At 49.0% G+C, this 15,448-nt stretch overlaps 1 protein-coding gene and 1 long non-coding RNA gene across 3 annotated transcripts in view; one reads left to right on the top strand and one right to left on the bottom strand.

Moving 5' to 3' along the window:
• The window catches only part of ABCD2 (ATP binding cassette subfamily D member 2), a 119,703-nt gene that overhangs the window by 45,519 nt on the left and 58,736 nt on the right, over positions 1–15,448 (top strand). The window lies entirely within an intron of this gene.
• Positions 4,758–13,796, bottom strand: LOC308596701. The gene is made up of 3 exons (XR_014012668.1): positions 13,695–13,796; positions 9,268–9,374; positions 4,758–4,887 (listed from the first exon to the last, which is right to left on the bottom strand). It is a non-coding gene; the product is annotated as an uncharacterized lncRNA (long non-coding RNA).

Below are 15,448 nucleotides of genomic sequence, written 5' to 3'. Positions count from 1 at the left end.
GGCAACCAGCTGCTTCATTTCCACTTACTTGAAAGGCAGGTCATTGAGTATTTATTTTATTTATTTATTTTTGTATGAAATATTTATTAAGTTTTCCATAACTGAACACGTGGCCACTTTCTTTCCCTAGGAATTGCATCCCAAGCATTGCATCCTCCCCCCAGCCCCTCCCCAAAGCTTGCTGCACCCCAAGGCGTTTTGCACTCACCTGAACCCTTGCAGGGAAAGGAGCAGGGGACAACATAAGTTTGGGTCATTGGGTTTGGTGCTTTTGTAACTGGATTTGTAATGGCTTTTAGTCAAATACAATAAATGAATGATTGATTGACGAAAAAGTGTTTTTTTCCTGAGATGCTAACTTTCTCTCTGCATGTCATTCCTTGAACAGCTTCCTGTGCAAAGATAAGGCTTGCTTTCATTGCTCTGTTCATTTGTGCATTTGACTAGTGTTGTGGGGAGGGAAATGCAACCACTGGGCCTAAAAATGTCCCCCTCCTGCCCACTTGGGTTTCCAGTGTGGCGTTCACAGATATTGGCACAACTTGTGTGTGTGTGTGTGTTTGTGAGGTGTGCTCACCATTGTGAGGGCTGAGGGAGTGATGGTGATGCCTCCCCAGCTGCTGCCATTGTCCGTGGGTTGATTGTGATGTAACAAAAGCATTTGGCTGCTGAGGGGGTATAAATGTGGGCCAAGGCGCAAGCCTCAGCAGTTGCCCTCCCCAGAGAGAAATGGGCAGCTCGGTGGCACTCAGCCCAGATGGTCTCCTGTCCCGTGGCGGCAAGCTGGCAAGCGGAAGGAGACAATTGCCCGATGCTGGGATGCTGTGGCCCTGGTGGTCTCCTGCCCCGTGGTGGCAAGCGGAAGGAGGCAATTGCCCGATGCTGGGATGCTGTGGCCCTGGTGGTCTCCTGCCCCGTGGTGGCAAGCTGGCAAGCGGAAGGAGACAATTGCCCGATGCTGGGATGCTGTGGCCCTGGTGGTCTCCTGCCCCGTGGTGGCAAGCTGGCAAGCGGAAGGAGGCAATTGCCCGATGCTGGGATGCTGTGGCCCTGGTGGTCTCCTGCCCCGTGGTGGCAAGCTGGCAAGCGGAAGGAGGCAATGGCCCGGTGTTGGGATGCTGTGGAGCAAGGAGAAGGCAAGTACAAAGATTACTTGCTGGTGGGATCGCTACTTGAAGGTGACTGACACTCAGCTCTGAAGCTGGTTGATGTCTGGCAATGGACCTGATGAGGTTGCAGCTGGTGGATGGTTGTCAGAAGAATTTGCATTCAGGCTAGTGGATGTTGCGAGGCTACGCTGGCTGAGATGGGTGCAAACTGGTTTGGAAGCCTTGTTTCTTAACAGGCAGCCAAACAGAGGAGGAATCTGGGGGGACGCTGTCGGGTGTTGGCCATCCCACTCACCTGTTTGCCTTTGCCTTACAGGGATGTCTGGAGCCGGTGAGGTTTTCCCCAAGTCCAGTGTTAAAAGTCATCAAGAGAACCACAGGACATCCCTATTTACATCGGAGAAGTGAACGTGAAATACTGTCAGTGAGGAATGGACAAGGCTGTGGCCATACTTGAGAGAAGGAGCTTTGAAAGGCGACTGCAGGCGGACATCTGCTGCATTGCAAGTGATGGGGCAGTGGGGAGAGAGAAGAAAATGAGGGAGGGAACATTAGGCTACATTAGGTGCACCACTGAACTGCTATGAAGTCACTTTAAACAGGCATGGCTTCCCCTCAGGGATTCTGGGAACTGTAGGTGGTTAAGGGGACGGAGACTTGTTACGGTGGTTAAGTAGTAGTATTAGGATTAGGGGTAGGGTGGGGTGGAGGCAGGGTTAGGGTTCCCTTCTTGCCAGGGAACTCTGGGAATTGTAGCTCTAGTTAGGGGGCAGGTGTGAGGGTTCCCTTCTTGCCAGGGAACTCTGGGAATTGTAGCTCTAGTTAAGGCTTAAGGGTTAGCGTTAGGGCTAGAGTTAGGGTTAGCGTCAGGGGTAGGGGTGGGGGTAAGGGTAGGGGTAGAGGTAGGGTTCCCTTCTTGGCAGGGAACGGGGCCCCCTAACAACTCTTGGCACCCTTTTCCAACTATAGCTCCCAGAGTCGTTGGGGGTTGTTTAAGCCATGAGTGTTTAAAGCGGCTTCATAGCGCATTAAATGGTGTGGATGTGGCCATGGCCTCCCTCACCCCACTGCCTCTTATTAATGAAGAATCGAAAGGATTTCCCAATTCAAATCTCTTGCAAACAGGAAACAGAAATGGAATGGACAAGGCTGTGGCCATACTTGAGAGAAGGAGCTTTGAAGGGAGACTGCAGGCGGACATCTGCTGCATTGCAAGTGATGGGGCAGTGGGGAGAGAGACAAAAATGAGGGAGGGAACATTAGGCCACATTTGGTGCACCACTGAACTGCTATGAAGTCACTTTAAACAGGCATGGCTTCCCCTCAGGGATTCTGGGAACTGTAGGTGGTTAAGGGGACGGAGACTTGTTACGGTGGTTAAGTATTAGGATTAGGATTAGGGGTAGGGTAGGTTTGGGGGTAGGGGTAGGGTTCCCTTCTTGCCAGGGAACTCTGGGAATTGTAGCTCTAGTTAGGGGGCAGGGTTAGGGTTCCCTTTTTGCCAGGGAACTCTGGGAATTGTAGCTGTAGTTAGGGGGCAGGGTTAGTGTTCCCTTCTTGCCAGGGAACTCTGGGAATTGTAGCTCTAGTTAGGGGGCAGGGTTAGGGTTAGGGTTCCCTTTTTGCCAGGAACTCTGGGAATTGTAGCTGTAGTTAGGGGGCAGGTGTGAGGGTTCCCTTCTTGCCAGGGAACTCTGGCAATTGTAGTTCTAGTTAAGGCTTAAGGGTTAGCGTTAGGGTTAGGGTTAGCATCAGGGGTGGGGGTGGGGGTGGGGGTAGGGGTAGAGGTAGGGTTCCCTCCTTGGCAGGGAACGGGGCTCCCTAACAACTCTTGGCACCCTTTTCCAACTATAGCTCCCAGAGTCTTTGGGGGTTGTTTAAGCCATGAGTGTTTAAAGCGGCTTCATAGCGCCTTAAATGGCGTGGATGTGGCCATGGCCTCCCTCACCCCACTGCCTCTTATTCATGAAGAATCGAAAGGATCTCCCAATTCAAATCTCTCGGAAACAGGAAACAGAAAGAAGACTTTGTATCTCAAGCCATTTTGGAAGGTCTTAACTTGAAATGCCAATAAAGGTATTTTTATTGTATTGTGTTGTATAGTGTTGTGATTACCATGGGAAGTAGGGTGGCAAAATACGTTTGTCTTTCTGCATGCGTTTATGGTAGGCATTTTGCACTCACCTGAACCCTTGCAGGGAAAGGGACAGGGCACAATGGGAAAGGGTGGGGCAACCGGGCTGCTTAAACCACACCCCTTTTCCAATGGAAGCACCATGGGGGGTGGGCCGTCCGAGAGAGAACAACAGAACACAGAAGAAAGAAGACGGAAGTGGCGCACAGTTCCTTCTGTTCCCTCGCTTCCAAAGAATGGAACGTCAACACACAGAGCATGTGATCCAGTAGTCACACACACTCTGCAGCACGGGAGAGAATGAAGCTCCGGACATCCAGCACCCGCTTCTCTGCTTCTCTCGAACTCTTTGACTGTAACCCTGTCCAATCTTTTTTCAAAGAGGGCCAGATTTGATGAAGTGAAGGGCCGTGAGGGCCGCCAAAACAGCCCCTTTTTTAGGGTTTTACCCCAGGAAATAAACTGCCACAGGGGCCGGATTAAACTGACCGGTGGGCTGGATTAGGCCCCCCAAATGGACCTTGGACATGCCTGATAAGCGCACAAACAAGATGTAGCGTGTGCACCATTTCATGTTTTACTGGAAAACTTAAGGTCACTGTTAGCTGGTAGGCTTGGCCTTGGGGGAAATCCCCCCCCCCCTTGAATCTGACTTAGGACTTCAGCACTGCCACTACAGAGTAACAGTGTCATCATAATTTCACCATGGCAACCAGCTGCTTCATTTCCACTTACTTGAAAGGCAGGTCATTGAGTATTTATTTTATTTATTTATTTTTGTATGAAATATTTATTAAGTTTTCCATAACTGAACGCATGGCCACTTTCTTTCCCTAGGAATTACATCCCTAGCATTGCATGCTCCCCCAGCCCCTCCCCAAAGCTTGCTGCACCCCAAGGCGTTTTGCACTCACCTGAACCCTTGCAGGGAAAGGAGCAGGGACAATGGGAAGGGGCGTGGTGACCAGGCTGTTTAAACCACACCCCTTTTCCAACAGAAGCAGCAAGGGGGGGGGGTCAGTATCCAGCACCCCCTTCTCTGCTTCTCTTGAATTCTTTGACTTTATGGGGACAAGCACAATTACTGGAAAGAGATTGTTGGTAAGACATGGCTCAAAGTAAGGCAATGGGCTGGCACTGAAGCCAGTTAGGCTGCTTTACACTGACATAATGCACACTTTAGAGTGAGTTCCAACAACAGTTTCCCTATTCTCATGAAGGAAAGATGCCCAAAGAGTTCAAATGATGCTTCTCCATAACAGGGTTGCGCATTGTTGGTTACATTTTGACAGCAATAATAGGAAGATTTACAAAACATAAGAAAAGATCCCTGCCTGGTCAGACTAGAGACCGATCTGGTTCAGTGTTCTGTTTCAACAACGGCCACCTAGATGCCGATGGGAAGCCCACAAGTTGGGCATGCGCACAATAGTGCTCATTTCAATGCAGCCACTACATATGACTCCTCCACAGTATGTTAAAAATGTTACTAAAATCACCCCCTTACTGTACCTAAAGCAAATTTGTGGAGGTGCACTTGTAAGTTCTGTGGGAGCGATTCCATTATTAAAGGAATATATGTTCCTGAGTATGTTTGCCTGACTGAAAGGTGTCCTGGAAGTCTGATTTAGGCCTCTTACTTGTCTGGATGGAGGACAGAGAAGCATGTGCAGAAATTAGCCTCCAATACACATTAAGATCTATGTTAGTAGTTCCACCCCCTTTTGCCTCGGCCCCACCCACTACTGTACAGGCATTTATTTTGTGTTTTTATCTCTTATTTATATGCTAAGAACCACCCTGAGAACTACAGATGAATACAGATACACAAATTTGTTTGTTTGTTTGTTTGTTTGGTGGCTGTTTGAAGATTGCCTGAAAGGGATTGTGGCCCTGGTTAAAAACCAAAATAATATCAGGAGCTGCAGTTAAAAGAGAGGCAAATGTGGTCATTCGGTTGAGTGAAATAATCAAGAAACTTCAAACAATACCCCCTCCCTCTGAAATACTTCCATCTGTGCACTCTCTCTCTCTCTCATATGCACACACAGAGGAAGAGAGAGCAAGAGAGATAGAAGGAAGGAAGGAAGGAAGGAAGGAAGGAAGGAAGGAAGGAAGGAAGGAAGGAAGGAAGGAAGGAAGGAAGGAAGGAAGGAAGGAAGGACCTACTCACAAAGGTACCATCAAGCATATGAAAGCTCTGAGTAACATTCAGTTAATGGAGAAATAACTTCTCCCAGGGGTTCCCTTCATGCCAGGGAACTCTGGGAATTGTAGCTCTAGTTAAGGGTTAGAGTTAGGGTTAGCGTCAGGGGCAGGGGTAGGGTTGGGGTTCCCTTGGCAGGGAACTCTGGGAATTGTAGCTCTAGTTAGGGGGCAGGGTTAGGGTTCCCTTTTTGCCAGGGAACTCTGGGAATTGTAGCTGTAGTTAGGGGGCAGGGTTAGGGCTCCCTTTTTGCCAGGGAACTCTGGGAAATGTAGCTCTAGTTAAGGCTTAAGGGTTAGCGTTAGGTTTAGAGTTAGCGTCAGGGATAGGGGTGGGGGTAGGGATAGAGGTAGGGTTCCCTTCTTGGCAGGGAACGGGCCCCCCTAACAACTCTTGGCACCCTTTTCCAACTATAGCTCCCAGAGTCTTTGGGGGTGTTTAAGCCATGAGTGTTTAAAGCAACTTCATAGCGAATTAAATGGTGTGGATGGGGCCGTGGCCTCCCTCACCCCACTGCCTCTTATTAATGAAGAATCGAAAGGATTTCCCAATTCAGATCTCTCGCAAACAGGAAATAGAAATGGAATGGACAAGGCTGTGGCCATACTTGAGAGAAGGAGCTTTGAAGGGAGACTGCAGGCGGACATCTGCTGCATTGCAAGTGATGGGGCAGTGGGGAGAGAAACAAAAATGAGGGAGGGAACATTAGGCCACATTAGGTGCACCACTGAACTGCTATGAAGTCACTTTAAACAGGCATGGCTTCCCCTCAGGGATTCTGGGAACTGTAGGTGGTTAAGGGGACGGAGACTTGTTACGGTGGTTAAGTATTAGGATTAGGGGTAGGGTAGGGGTGGGGGTGGGGGTAGGGTTCCCTTTTTGCCAGGGAACTCTGGGAATTGTAGCTGTAGTTAGGGGGCAGGGTTAGTGTTCCCTTCTTGCCAGGGAACTCTGGGAATTGTAGCTCTAGTTAGGGGGCAGGGTTAGGGTTAGGGTTCCGTTTTTGCCAGGAACTCTGGGAATTGTAGCTGTAGTTAGGGGGCAGGTGTGAGGGTTCCCTTCTTGCCAGGGAACTCTGGCAATTGTAGTTCTAGTTAAGGCTTAAGGGTTAGCGTTAGGGTTAGGGTTAGCATCAGGGGTAGGGGTGGGGGTGGGGGTAGGGGTAGAGGTAGGGTTCCCTTCTTGGCAGGGAACGGGGCTCCCTAACAACTCTTGGCACCCTTTTCCAACTATAGCTCCCAGAGTCTTTGGGGCCAGTGTTTCCCAACCACTGTTCCGCGGCACACTAGTGTGCCGCGAGATGTTGCCTGGTGTGCCGCGAGATGTTGCCTGGAGGGAGGCGGGCGAGTCGGGCGGCGAGAGGCGGGGCGGCGGCGGCGACATTTGGTGCACCACTGAACTGCTATGAAGTCACTTTAAACAGGCATGGCTTCCCCTCAGGGATTCTGGGAACTGTAGGTGGTTAAGGGGACGGAGACTTGTTACGGTGGTTAAGTATTAGGATTAGGATTAGGGGTAGGGTAGGTTTGGGGGTAGGGGTAGGGTTCCCTTCTTGCCAGGGAACTCTGGGAATTGTAGCTCTAGTTAGGGGGCAGGGTTAGGGTTCCCTTTTTGCCAGGGAACTCTGGGAATTGTAGCTGTAGTTAGGGGGCAGGGTTAGTGTTCCCTTCTTGCCAGGGAACTCTGGGAATTGTAGCTCTAGTTAGGGGGCAGGGTTAGGGTTAGGGTTCCCTTTTTGCCAGGAACTCTGGGAATTGTAGCTGTAGTTAGGGGGCAGGTGTGAGGGTTCCCTTCTTGCCAGGGAACTCTGGCAATTGTAGTTCTAGTTAAGGCTTAAGGGTTTGCGTTAGGGTTAGGGTTAGCATCAGGGGTGGGGGTGGGGGTAGAGGTAGGGTTCCCTCCTTGGCAGGGAACGGGGCTCCCTAACAACTCTTGGCACCCTTTTCCAACTATAGCTCCCAGAGTCTTTGGGGGTTGTTTAAGCCATGAGTGTTTAAAGCGGCTTCATAGCGCCTTAAATGGCGTGGATGTGGCCATGGCCTCCCTCACCCCACTGCCTCTTATTCATGAAGAATCGAAAGGATCTCCCAATTCAAATCTCTCGGAAACAGGAAACAGAAAGAAGACTTTGTATCTCAAGCCATTTTGGAAGGTCTTAACTTGAAATGCCAATAAAGGTATTTTTATTGTATTGTGTTGTATAGTGTTGTGATTACCATGGGAAGTAGGGTGGCAAAATACGTTTGTCTTTCTGCATGCGTTTATGGTAGGCATTTTGCACTCACCTGAACCCTTGCAGGGAAAGGGACAGGGCACAATGGGAAAGGGTGGGGCAACCGGGCTGCTTAAACCACACCCCTTTTCCAACGGAAGCACCATGGGGGGTGGGCCGTCCGAGAGAGAACAACAGAACACAGAAGAAAGAAGACGGAAGTGGCGCACAGTTCCTTCTGTTCCCTCGCTTCCAAAGAATGGAACGTCAACACACAGAGCATGTGATCCAGTAGTCACACACACTCTGCAGCACGGGAGAGAATGAAACTCTGGACATCCAGCACCCGCTTCTCTGCTTCTCTCGAACTCTTTGACTGTAACCCTGTCCAATCTTTTTTCAAAGAGGGCCAGATTTGATGAAGTGAAGGGCTGTGAGGGCCGCCAAAACAGCCACCCCAAGTTGTTAATCTTTTTTTAGGGTTGAATTTGTTGAGGGTTTGTTTTTTTAGGATTTTACCCCAGGAAATAAACTGCCACAGGGGCCGGATTAAACTGACCGGTGGACTGGATTAGGCCCCCCAAATGGACCTTGGACATGCCTGATAAGCGCACAAACAAGATGTAGCGTGTACACCATTTCATGTTTTAATGGAAAACTTAAGGTCACTGTTAGCTGGTAGGCTTGGCCTTGGGGGGAAATCCCCCCCCCCTTGAATCTGACTTAGGACTTCAGCACTGCCACTACAGAGTAACAGTGTCATCATAATTTCACCATGGCAACCAGCTGCTTCATTTCCACTTACTTGAAAGGCAGGTCATTGAGTATTTATTTTATTTATTTATTTTTGTATGAAATATTTATTAAGTTTTCCATAACTGAACGCATGGCCACTTTCTTTCCCTAGGAATTACATCCCTAGCATTGCATGCTCCCCCAGCCCCTCCCCAAAGCTTGCTGCACCCCAAGGCGTTTTGCACTCACCTGAACCCTTGCAGGGAAAGGAGCAGGGACAATGGGAAGGGGCGTGGTGACCAGGCTGTTTAAACCACACCCCTTTTCCAACAGAAGCAGCAAGGGGGGGGGTCAGTATCCAGCACCCCCTTCTCTGCTTCTCTTGAATTCTTTGACTTTATGGGGACAAGCACAATTACTGGAAAGAGATTGTTGGTAAGACATGGCTCAAAGTAAGGCAATGGGCTGGCACTGAAGCCAGTTAGGCTGCTTTACACTGACATAATGCACACTTTAGAGTGAGTTCCAACAACAGTTTCCCTATTCTCATGAAGGAAAGATGCCCAAAGAGTTCAAATGATGCTTCTCCATAACAGGGTTGCGCATTGTTGGTTACATTTTGACAGCAATAATAGGAAGATTTACAAAACATAAGAAAAGATCCCTGCCTGGTCAGACTAGAGACCGATCTGGTTCAGTGTTCTGTTTCAACAACGGCCACCTAGATGCCGATGGGAAGCCCACAAGTTGGGCATGCGCACAATAGTGCTCATTTCAATGCAGCCACTACATATGACTCCTCCACAGTATGTTAAAAATGTTACTAAAATCACCCCCTTACTGTACCTAAAGCAAATTTGTAGAGGTACACTTGTAAGTTCTGTGGGAGCGATTCCATTATTAAAGGAATATATGCTCCTGAGTATGTTTGCCTGACTGAAAGGTGTCCTGGAAGTCTGATTTAGGCCTCTTACTTGTCTGGATGGAGGACAGAGAAGCATGTGCAGAAATTAGCCTCCAATACACATTAAGATCTATGTTAGTAGTTCCACCCCCTTTTGCCTCGGCCCCACCCACTACTGTACAGGCATTTATTTTGTGTTTTTATCTCTTATTTATATGCTAAGAACCACCCTGAGAACTACAGATGAATACAGATACACAAATTTGTTTGTTTGTTTGTTTGTTTGGTGGCTGTTTGAAGATTGCCTGAAAGGGATTGTGGCCCTGGTTAAAAACCAAAATAATATCAGGAGCTGCAGTTAAAAGAGAGGCAAATGTGGTCATTCGGTTGAGTGAAATAATCAAGAAACTTCAAACAATACCCCCTCCCTCTGAAATACTTCCATCTGTGCACTCTCTCTCTCTCTCATATGCACACACAGAGGAAGAGAGAGCAAGAGAGATAGAAGGAAGGAAGGAAGGAAGGAAGGAAGGACCTACTCACAAAGGTACCATCAAGCATATGAAAGCTCTGAGTAACATTCAGTTAATGGAGAAATAACTTCTCCCAGGGGTTCCCTTCATGCCAGGGAACTCTGGGAATTGTAGCTCTAGTTAAGGGTTAGAGTTAGGGTTAGCGTCAGGGGCAGGGGTAGGGTTGGGGTTCCCTTGGCAGGGAACTCTGGGAATTGTAGCTCTAGTTAGGGGGCAGGGTTAGGGTTCCCTTTTTGCCAGGGAACTCTGGGAATTGTAGCTGTAGTTAGGGGGCAGGGTTAGGGCTCCCTTTTTGCCAGGGAACTCTGGGAAATGTAGCTCTAGTTAAGGCTTAAGGGTTAGCGTTAGGTTTAGAGTTAGCGTCAGGGATAGGGGTGGGGGTAGGGATAGAGGTAGGGTTCCCTTCTTGGCAGGGAACGGGCCCCCCTAACAACTCTTGGCACCCTTTTCCAACTATAGCTCCCAGAGTCTTTGGGGGTGTTTAAGCCATGAGTGTTTAAAGCAACTTCATAGCGAATTAAATGGTGTGGATGGGGCCGTGGCCTCCCTCACCCCACTGCCTCTTATTAATGAAGAATCGAAAGGATTTCCCAATTCAGATCTCTCGCAAACAGGAAATAGAAATGGAATGGACAAGGCTGTGGCCATACTTGAGAGAAGGAGCTTTGAAGGGAGACTGCAGGCGGACATCTGCTGCATTGCAAGTGATGGGGCAGTGGGGAGAGAAACAAAAATGAGGGAGGGAACATTAGGCCACATTAGGTGCACCACTGAACTGCTATGAAGTCACTTTAAACAGGCATGGCTTCCCCTCAGGGATTCTGGGAACTGTAGGTGGTTAAGGGGACGGAGACTTGTTACGGTGGTTAAGTATTAGGATTAGGGGTAGGGTAGGGGTGGGGGTGGGGGTAGGGTTCCCTTTTTGCCAGGGAACTCTGGGAATTGTAGCTGTAGTTAGGGGGCAGGGTTAGTGTTCCCTTCTTGCCAGGGAACTCTGGGAATTGTAGCTCTAGTTAGGGGGCAGGGTTAGGGTTAGGGTTCCGTTTTTGCCAGGAACTCTGGGAATTGTAGCTGTAGTTAGGGGGCAGGTGTGAGGGTTCCCTTCTTGCCAGGGAACTCTGGCAATTGTAGTTCTAGTTAAGGCTTAAGGGTTAGCGTTAGGGTTAGGGTTAGCATCAGGGGTAGGGGTGGGGGTGGGGGTAGGGGTAGAGGTAGGGTTCCCTTCTTGGCAGGGAACGGGGCTCCCTAACAACTCTTGGCACCCTTTTCCAACTATAGCTCCCAGAGTCTTTGGGGCCAGTGTTTCCCAACCACTGTTCCGCGGCACACTAGTGTGCCGCGAGATGTTGCCTGGTGTGCCGCGAGATGTTGCCTGGAGGGAGGCGGGCGAGTCGGGCGGCGAGAGGCGGGGCGGCGGCGGCGACATTTGGTGCACCACTGAACTGCTATGAAGTCACTTTAAACAGGCATGGCTTCCCCTCAGGGATTCTGGGAACTGTAGGTGGTTAAGGGGACGGAGACTTGTTACGGTGGTTAAGTATTAGGATTAGGATTAGGGGTAGGGTAGGTTTGGGGGTAGGGGTAGGGTTCCCTTCTTGCCAGGGAACTCTGGGAATTGTAGCTCTAGTTAGGGGGCAGGGTTAGGGTTCCCTTTTTGCCAGGGAACTCTGGGAATTGTAGCTGTAGTTAGGGGGCAGGGTTAGTGTTCCCTTCTTGCCAGGGAACTCTGGGAATTGTAGCTCTAGTTAGGGGGCAGGGTTAGGGTTAGGGTTCCCTTTTTGCCAGGAACTCTGGGAATTGTAGCTGTAGTTAGGGGGCAGGTGTGAGGGTTCCCTTCTTGCCAGGGAACTCTGGCAATTGTAGTTCTAGTTAAGGCTTAAGGGTTAGCGTTAGGGTTAGGGTTAGCATCAGGGGTGGGGGTGGGGGTAGAGGTAGGGTTCCCTCCTTGGCAGGGAACGGGGCTCCCTAACAACTCTTGGCACCCTTTTCCAACTATAGCTCCCAGAGTCTTTGGGGGTTGTTTAAGCCATGAGTGTTTAAAGCGGCTTCATAGCGCCTTAAATGGCGTGGATGTGGCCATGGCCTCCCTCACCCCACTGCCTCTTATTCATGAAGAATCGAAAGGATCTCCCAATTCAAATCTCTCGGAAACAGGAAACAGAAAGAAGACTTTGTATCTCAAGCCATTTTGGAAGGTCTTAACTTGAAATGCCAATAAAGGTATTTTTATTGTATTGTGTTGTATAGTGTTGTGATTACCATGGGAAGTAGGGTGGCAAAATACGTTTGTCTTTCTGCATGCGTTTATGGTAGGCATTTTGCACTCACCTGAACCCTTGCAGGGAAAGGGACAGGGCACAATGGGAAAGGGTGGGGCAACCGGGCTGCTTAAACCACACCCCTTTTCCAACGGAAGCACCATGGGGGGTGGGCCGTCCGAGAGAGAACAACAGAACACAGAAGAAAGAAGACGGAAGTGGCGCACAGTTCCTTCTGTTCCCTCGCTTCCAAAGAATGCAACGTCAACACACAGAGTATGTGATCCAGTAGTCACACACACTCTGCAGCACGGGAGAGAATGAAACTCTGGACATCCAGCACCCGCTTCTCTGCTTCTCTCGAACTCTTTGACTGTAACCCTGTCCAATCTTTTTTCAAAGAGGGCCAGATTTGATGAAGTGAAGGGCTGTGAGGGCCGCCAAAACAGCCACCCCAAGTTGTTAATCTTTTTTTAGGGTTGAATTTGTTGAGGGTTTGTTTTTTTAGGATTTTACCCCAGGAAATAAACTGCCACAGGGGCCGGATTAAACTGACCGGTGGACTGGATTAGGCCCCCCAAATGGACCTTGGACATGCCTGATAAGCGCACAAACAAGATGTAGCGTGTGCACCATTTCATGTTTTACTGGAAAACTTAAGGTCACTGTTAGCTGGTAGGCTTGGCCTTGGGGGGAAATCCCCCCCCCCTTGAATCTGACTTAGGACTTCAGCACTGCCACTACAGAGTAACAGTGTCATCATAATTTCACCATGGCAACCAGCTGCTTCATTTCCACTTACTTGAAAGGCAGGTCATTGAGTATTTATTTTATTTATTTATTTTTGTATGAAATATTTATTAAGTTTTCCATAACTGAACGCATGGCCACTTTCTTTCCCTAGGAATTACATCCCTAGCATTGCATGCTCCCCCAGCCCCTCCCCAAAGCTTGCTGCACCCCAAGGCGTTTTGCACTCACCTGAACCCTTGCAGGGAAAGGAGCAGGGACAATGGGAAGGGGCGTGGTGACCAGGCTGTTTAAACCACACCCCTTTTCCAACAGAAGCAGCAAGGGGGGGGGTCAGTATCCAGCACCCCCTTCTCTGCTTCTCTTGAATTCTTTGACTTTATGGGGACAAGCACAATTACTGGAAAGAGATTGTTGGTAAGACATGGCTCAAAGTAAGGCAATGGGCTGGCACTGAAGCCAGTTAGGCTGCTTTACACTGACATAATGCACACTTTAGAGTGAGTTCCAACAACAGTTTCCCTATTCTCATGAAGAAAAGATGCCCAAAGAGTTCAAATGATGCTTCTCCATAACAGGGTTGCGCATTGTTGGTTACATTTTGACAGCAATAATAGGAAGATTTACAAAACATAAGAAAAGATCCCTGCCTGGTCAGACTAGAGACCGATCTGGTTCAGTGTTCTGTTTCAACAACGGCCACCTAGATGCCGATGGGAAGCCCACAAGTTGGGCATGCGCACAATAGTGCTCATTTCAATGCAGCCACTACATATGACTCCTCCACAGTATGTTAAAAATGTTACTAAAATCACCCCCTTACTGTACCTAAAGCAAATTTGTGGAGGTGCACTTGTAAGTTCTGTGGGAGCGATTCCATTATTAAAGGAATATATGTTCCTGAGTATGTTTGCCTGACTGAAAGGTGTCCTGGAAGTCTGATTTAGGCCTCTTACTTGTCTGGATGGAGGACAGAGAAGCATGTGCAGAAATTAGCCTCCAATACACATTAAGATCTATGTTAGTAGTTCCACCCCCTTTTGCCTCGGCCCCACCCACTACTGTACAGGCATTTATTTTGTGTTTTTATCTCTTATTTATATGCTAAGAACCACCCTGAGAACTACAGATGAATACAGATACACAAATTTGTTTGTTTGTTTGTTTGTTTGGTGGCTGTTTGAAGATTGCCTGAAAGGGATTGTGGCCCTGGTTAAAAACCAAAATAATATCAGGAGCTGCAGTTAAAAGAGAGGCAAATGTGGTCATTCGGTTGAGTGAAATAATCAAGAAACTTCAAACAATACCCCCTCCCTCTGAAATACTTCCATCTGTGCACTCTCTCTCTCTCTCATATGCACACACAGAGGAAGAGAGAGCAAGAGAGATAGAAGGAAGGAAGGAAGGAAGGAAGGAAGGACCTACTCACAAAGGTACCATCAAGCATATGAAAGCTCTGAGTAACATTCAGTTAATGGAGAAATAACTTCTCCCAGGGGTTCCCTTCATGCCAGGGAACTCTGGGAATTGTAGCTCTAGTTAAGGGTTAGAGTTAGGGTTAGCGTCAGGGGCAGGGGTAGGGTTGGGGTTCCCTTGGCAGGGAACTCTGGGAATTGTAGCTCTAGTTAGGGGGCAGGGTTAGGGTTCCCTTTTTGCCAGGGAACTCTGGGAATTGTAGCTGTAGTTAGGGGGCAGGGTTAGGGCTCCCTTTTTGCCAGGGAACTCTGGGAAATGTAGCTCTAGTTAAGGCTTAAGGGTTAGCGTTAGGTTTAGAGTTAGCGTCAGGGATAGGGGTGGGGGTAGGGATAGAGGTAGGGTTCCCTTCTTGGCAGGGAACGGGCCCCCCTAACAACTCTTGGCACCCTTTTCCAACTATAGCTCCCAGAGTCTTTGGGGGTGTTTAAGCCATGAGTGTTTAAAGCAACTTCATAGCGAATTAAATGGTGTGGATGGGGCCGTGGCCTCCCTCACCCCACTGCCTCTTATTAATGAAGAATCGAAAGGATTTCCCAATTCAGATCTCTCGCAAACAGGAAATAGAAATGGAATGGACAAGGCTGTGGCCATACTTGAGAGAAGGAGCTTTGAAGGGAGACTGCAGGCGGACATCTGCTGCATTGCAAGTGATGGGGCAGTGGGGAGAGAAACAAAAATGAGGGAGGGAACATTAGGCCACATTAGGTGCACCACTGAACTGCTATGAAGTCACTTTAAACAGGCATGGCTTCCCCTCAGGGATTCTGGGAACTGTAGGTGGTTAAGGGGACGGAGACTTGTTACGGTGGTTAAGTATTAGGATTAGGGGTAGGGTAGGGGTGGGGGTGGGGGTAGGGTTCCCTTTTTGCCAGGGAACTCTGGGAATTGTAGCTGTAGTTAGGGGGCAGGGTTAGTGTTCCCTTCTTGCCAGGGAACTCTGGGAATTGTAGCTCTAGTTAGGGGGCAGGGTTAGGGTTAGGGTTCCGTTTTTGCCAGGAACTCTGGGAATTGTAGCTGTAGTTAGGGGGCAGGTGTGAGGGTTCCCTTCTTGCCAGGGAACTCTGGCAATTGTAGTTCTAGTTAAGGCTTAAGGGTTAGCGTTAGGGTTAGGGTTAGCATCAGGGGTAGGGG

Source organism: Podarcis bocagei (assembly GCF_964188305.1).
Source record: "Podarcis bocagei genome assembly, chromosome: 10".
In the NCBI taxonomy this organism is placed as follows: Eukaryota; Metazoa; Chordata; class Lepidosauria; order Squamata; family Lacertidae; genus Podarcis; species Podarcis bocagei.
This window is presented reverse-complemented; position numbering and strand designations above follow the sequence as displayed.